This window comes from Coptis chinensis, chromosome 9 (genome assembly GCF_015680905.1).
Source record: "Coptis chinensis isolate HL-2020 chromosome 9, ASM1568090v1, whole genome shotgun sequence".
Lineage (NCBI taxonomy): Eukaryota > Viridiplantae > Streptophyta > Magnoliopsida > Ranunculales > Ranunculaceae > Coptis > Coptis chinensis.
In genome coordinates this window covers 23,368,143-23,374,142 of record NC_141464.1, presented here as the reverse complement: position 1 = coordinate 23,374,142, position 6,000 = coordinate 23,368,143, and positions in this window count along the sequence as shown.

Genomic DNA, 6,000 nt, shown 5'->3' with positions numbered 1-6,000 from the left:
ATTTCTACCGAATACTAACTAGCATGTGAGGTCGTCCACCCATTCTCATGGCAAATCACGACCTTCTAGAGTGGAATAGATTCTACAATGCTTCTACACTATACTACTAAGTTTTCATCAAGGCTTCATCAACCCCTCTAATGGAGGTTTTAGCCTCGAGTCATCAATCCATCATTTCCCATTGAATTATAACTACACATCATATTAAAATTCTAACTTAACTAATTTAACTAACAATGTTTCAATCTACTTCAACTACGAAATGATAATCAACAAGAATTAAAATTAGATCTATAAATTGAAATGACAAAAATTGAAATTGATAAAAATAACTATTTTATTAATCTAATCAATCAAGAACAATGATTCAAAGACTTAATCTAAAACAAGAATTAAAAATGGAACTTAAACTTAATTACTCTACTGAAAGCTAGATCTAGAATTCTATATAGTTTTAGGTCTAATTAGCTACCATTAACAAAGAGTGAAGCTTTGGTTTTTATACTTTTAGATCCAAAAATCATGCATGGGCTTGGAGCCATGTTTTGTGCTAGAGAATCAGGCCCAAAAACCAATTCTTTCAGTCCAGAAAGGCCTCTTCAGCTGCAGTTCTCTTCAACAAACTTTTCGTCCACTTTTGCTCCTCTGATCGGATCAGGGATTAGACCATTGGAAATCTCTTTCCGAGCCGGTCGTTTTGACATAAGTTAGGCCCCATTCTGAGGTCTGAGTCCAAAGATACGGCCTTCGAAAGTTCTGCTGACTTGTGTGCTATTTCTGCCCGCGTCGACTTTTCAGCTTTTGACCGGGCTTTAGAAAGGCTTTGTCTTCTTGAATTTTGGCCTTTAATCACGGAACTCCTTAGTAACCGACCTTTGCTCCTTTATCTCGCTAAAGTGGCACCTTTCTGCACATAATGGACTTTGAAACTTGAAATGCATAAAAACACGTACTCAGTGTTAACTCTTAATTATTTCTCACATAATTGGTCTAAAAGTATGGATTCTGAGGGGTTAAAACTATAGTTTTGGGCTCTTATCAAACCACCCCCAAACAGCATTTTGCTTGTCCTCAAGCAAAGATGAGAAATTAGAATAAGTGACCAAAAATGGAGTTCTAACTACTCTCGTTTCGCTGAGTGCGATTGCATTGACCATATGCAACAAGGCCTTAAACCACTAGGAATTCCCTAGTGGACGAGTTATAGCCTCGTGAGAGTTTTCCAGTAAAGCTACTCACAAACTTCAACTATACTATAACGACTAAGAAATAAAACTATTGTTTCCTTATTCATGTCCCAACTATCTATACATCTCACTAGTAAATGAATAAGAATAACCAAGTCAAAAACCTAAGCTAATATATGCATAATAATCAATCATCTATGATACAAATATAAATACTATGAGTAATACTATGAAATGCCTAGCAGGTTCGTTTCTGAAAACTCGGAATAGCGTCCTTAAGTAGGTCCTCACATAAATGTCAGGACGAAAACCACTCTGATTTTTCCGCTCAAGTTTAAGCTACTCGATTAATGCAAGTGGGCACACTTTACCTTACAATACAATCTCAATGACAACAAGGAAACCGAGTCGATCAAACACATCTGTCACTTACTATCACACTAACCTATTCCTAATTGAGCTAGAGGTCTTTATTAGGTGTTCGGGGATTAGGAGATGGTTTAAGAAGGAAGGAAATGGATATTCAAAAGGACAAGTCCGAGATAGTAGAGTCTTCATATTATGTAACTTAGAGAAAACCTTGTTATTTACTTTTGCTTCTACACTTTGTTTCCATCCTTAGCCATATTTTTTTTTTTTTCTTTGGCTTTTAACTCCTTTTTTATTCTATTTTTTTGGAGTTTTTATTTTATTTCTATTTTTATTTTTCTTTTCTTTGGATGGAAACTTTTTTCTTTTTATTTTCTGAAGCAATTAACTAACTTTTGTTTACACGGTTTTCTCTTCTTCTTTCTTCCTCATTCTATTCTCAAACTTATTCTAGATTGGGTAGGTTTTTTTTTTTTTTTTTTTTTTTTTTTTTTTGTTTTGTAAAGGGTAAAGGATTTGTGGGTTATGAAAGGCTAAGGAAAGGCTCGAGGGGCGACTAGCGGAAAATAATTCATAGGTTTGAATTTCTGGCTATATCGATCCAAAGAGGGCCTAAATTCGCTTTTTTAGGATATGGCATAGTGATCAAGCAAGTGGGCGTGTGATTTCTATATTCGGAATGTACTTCTCCCTTGTGTCATTTCTCAAATGGTTCGCTCATATAAGGCTTTAGGCTATATTCTCACAGGATTTGTAGAATAAGTACTCTAGCCTAGATTTCAGAAACTTACTGCTAACAATCATAGATACTCATGTAATATTTTTATAGATAGATTCAAAGATTATTACCTACATATTAACCTAAGTTTCTAACAATTATTCTGATACAAAAGCTACGTGAGACTTCTAGATTGTTAAAAGCATAGAGAAAGAAAACAATACCAATATTCCTAAGTGTATAGCATAACTTATTTATTTATATTTTTGAAATTTATAACTTGAAAACAAATGGATATTATACATATCTATATCCTAATAGATGCCTTAATTACACGTGTTTCTATGCCCCCAAACAAGAAGCATGCTTTGTCCTCAAAGCATTTAAATAAAGAGGGTAGAAAAATACCATGGAAATGCGTGAAATTCTGGAACATCTGCAAAACAAGGTTAGAACATACTAATATAGGAAATAGAAAAAACTGACGCAACTCTATAAGAGTTCCACCCATTATGGGGTTAACAGAATTAAATTGCTTGGGACATAAGCAGACAATAACAAAACTAAAAACTTACCTTATCTCCCGCTTAAGCATCCTCCTCCTCATTAAAGAGATGAGGTTCCTTCGCATCCTGCCAGTCCATTATAACTTGCCAAGCTTGCCGCCATTTATCATCTACTAATGCTAACCTGTTAAGTGTTATTATGTCTGATGGGATGTACGGGGTGACCAAATGAGGTTGCACCTGCCATCCCGGCCAAGTCATTATTCGCAATGAGCGAACCACCCTATTGGTGGGTCTCCTGACTTCAACCCTTTTCCAATCTATGAATTATGCACAGAATATATGTAAACAACTACGCATGATGCGGCTTACCAACACAGGCATAAGAAGATACTTACGCCTCATGGTTTGGGCTCTTTTAAGACTAGCGACTAAAACTCGGGGAATGTCATATCGGCGACCAACACAGTTCCAAAAATCCTGGAATGACCCTCAAAAATTTGGAACTTTCGTGTTCCTGAGATGGCGGGTGTCTTGGTGCGCTTCTGCTTTGAAGCGGTCGCTCGTGGGTTTTAGACTTATAGTGTTTGAAGCGAAGTCGCTCAATGAGGGCTGGTGGTCGCTCGACTAAACTTTCTGAAAGTGTAATGAAGTGTGCGGGCGGCTCTCGCAAAGCAAGCGCTCGTAAATCTTTGAAAAACAGAAGTTTAGAGGAAAAAGAAGGAAAAGCTTGAAGTGAAAGGTGTGGGATGATGGTGGGGTGTAGTGTGGTTTGTTAGTGTAGAATGAAGGGAGTTTAAATAGGTTTTGAGCTTCCAAAACGAATCGGCAAGTTCCCAAATTGTGTTAAGGCAATTTCCGAAAATAGAAAAATTCCAAACCCGAAAACGGAAACAAACCATTTTCATGATTTTCTAAAAATCCTGGTATCTTTCATACTGGATTTAGAATAGTAACTTCTAAACTCTCCTACATTTCATGCTACCACCACACAGATCATAGATATGCCGATATCGGCCAAATTCTCAACCTTTCCTCCAAGACAACTTTACAGCAGATGATCATATAACACATTATATTAAAACTAAAATTTAAAGCCAAACAACATAAAACAAACCTCTTAATATTTAAATTTAACAACTGAATTAAAATCCAACTAATAAAACAAAATCATAATATAACAGCGAACACAAACTGATGGTGAACACCTAGTTATGTGATGAAGATGGACCCTGAGATAGAGATTGGCCCTAGGATGGAGAATGGCTTGAACCATCTGTCCTTCGGCGATGACGCTCATGCCTGTCCGACTCGGCTGAAGCAGAGTCCTCCACGGGTGGCATGCGTCGTAGCATCTCTATTAAGTAACAAGCTATTTGTGCTTCCATCTCAGTCCACGAAATCGCATAATTGGGCTTGTTGATCTTTGGTGGATAGTCTCCATGTTAGACAAGATATCGTCCTGAACCCCTTCGAGCATTTCAAGTCTCGTCTGAAGGTTCGTTTGCTTCTTTTGAACTACAATCTGTCTATCTCGGATATCTTCACAAATACCATAAACGCAATGCAAGCCAGTTTTCAACACTTGCATGCGTTCTAAATTAGAACTACAAGTATTTAATGCATCGTCATCCAGACATGTCATATCCTCCCTTTCATCCTCCGACTCAACAACCTTTCCTTCAGACAACGGCCACGTCTCTTGGATGCAATCCGTATAGATACTTGCATTAGAATGCAATTTGATCTTAATAGGAGCAGATTTTGCGACAGCTCTAAAGGAGAGCATGATCTTAGTGATCAATATGGGAAGAGGCGCCAAGGTCTTTCCCACTCCTCTAATCACATTAAACATTAAGTCGAGGATGCAGAAATTATACTTATTTGTTTGCAAAATCCAGAGAACGTGCAGACATTGCAGGCCGATATCACTGACTTTGTCTTTCCCGAGGACGTTCCTACCAATCCACTAAGCTACAACCAATTGATTGGTTCTCAGGGTTGACTGGCGGACGCAATGAGATGTCGGATTGTATTCACCCTCCACGACAGTATCTTTCATCAAAGCAGGAACTCCAGTATACTGGGATTCCTGAATTGTCGTTACTAGGTTGCTTTCAAGCGTAATTCCTAACAGTTCAGCCAACAAATGTGTCGTTACTTCCCTCCTCGTTCCTGCTACCTTTATGAAAATCCTATCCCCCTCCAATTCTCGCTTCTTATAAAACTGTTCTACCAAATCATAGTGATAGAACTCCTCAGTCGAAAGTACCACAGTCCGTTCAATCCTCCTAATCATCTCCAAGATCATAAAATGGCGCGAAGTCGTTTGAAGCAAAACGCGTGCTCCGGCAAAATTCTTCGTCGTAGCGCCATTGAAGTTTCTGAGACAACTAATGGTTTTGTAGACTGTGGGGGAGGCGAGTTTGAAGAAAAACAACTAAAAACAACGGTGGTGGCGGTGGTTACTTGAATTGGTGGCTGTTTTCAGAGTTGGGGTGGTGGTGGTAATGGTTTAGAAAAGATTTAGTTGGATTTGATTTTCTTTGCGTGGGTGTAGTTAGGTTTTCTTCTCTCTCTCTCTTTTTTTTTATTTTGGTGTTCAAGGTTTCATTTAAACTTGGTAACCGGCGGGATTGAAAGGGAAAGAACTGTGCATTTTTGGGAAGGAAGGAGACGCACAGTCGTGCGTGCGGTTTGGGCCCAAGCCCAATTTGAATTTCGAGTTTTCCGATTTTTCGCGCAATTTCAAATTCAATTTGGTAACCGCATCGGGTCCGATTTTGGCGAATGAGTTATGGAAATGATCAGTAGAGAATTTCCAATTCAATGATCCATAAAACACTCAATTCCAACCATGGGTGACGTATAAGAAGGTGGAAAATGCCTCAAAGTGCGTGTATGACGTAAGTTATGCGAATGAAGGAAATCTAAGTTTAAGATAACGTCAACCCTATTGAACTACAAGTAATGGGCCTAAGCAACACAAATGGAAAGTTCGAGCAATCCAGATGGAAAGACCGATTGCCCACCTCCAAACAAATTTTTAAACACAAAATTTGTTCTAACGTGGGTCGTTTAAAGTCAGATTCCCCAAGACTTGTTGGATTGCTATTTCTATTATTAAGAATTTTTTATTATTATTTATTTATTTATTATTATTATTTTTTTTTATTAGTTTATTATAAAAAAAACGAAAAACAATAAATATATAATTCAC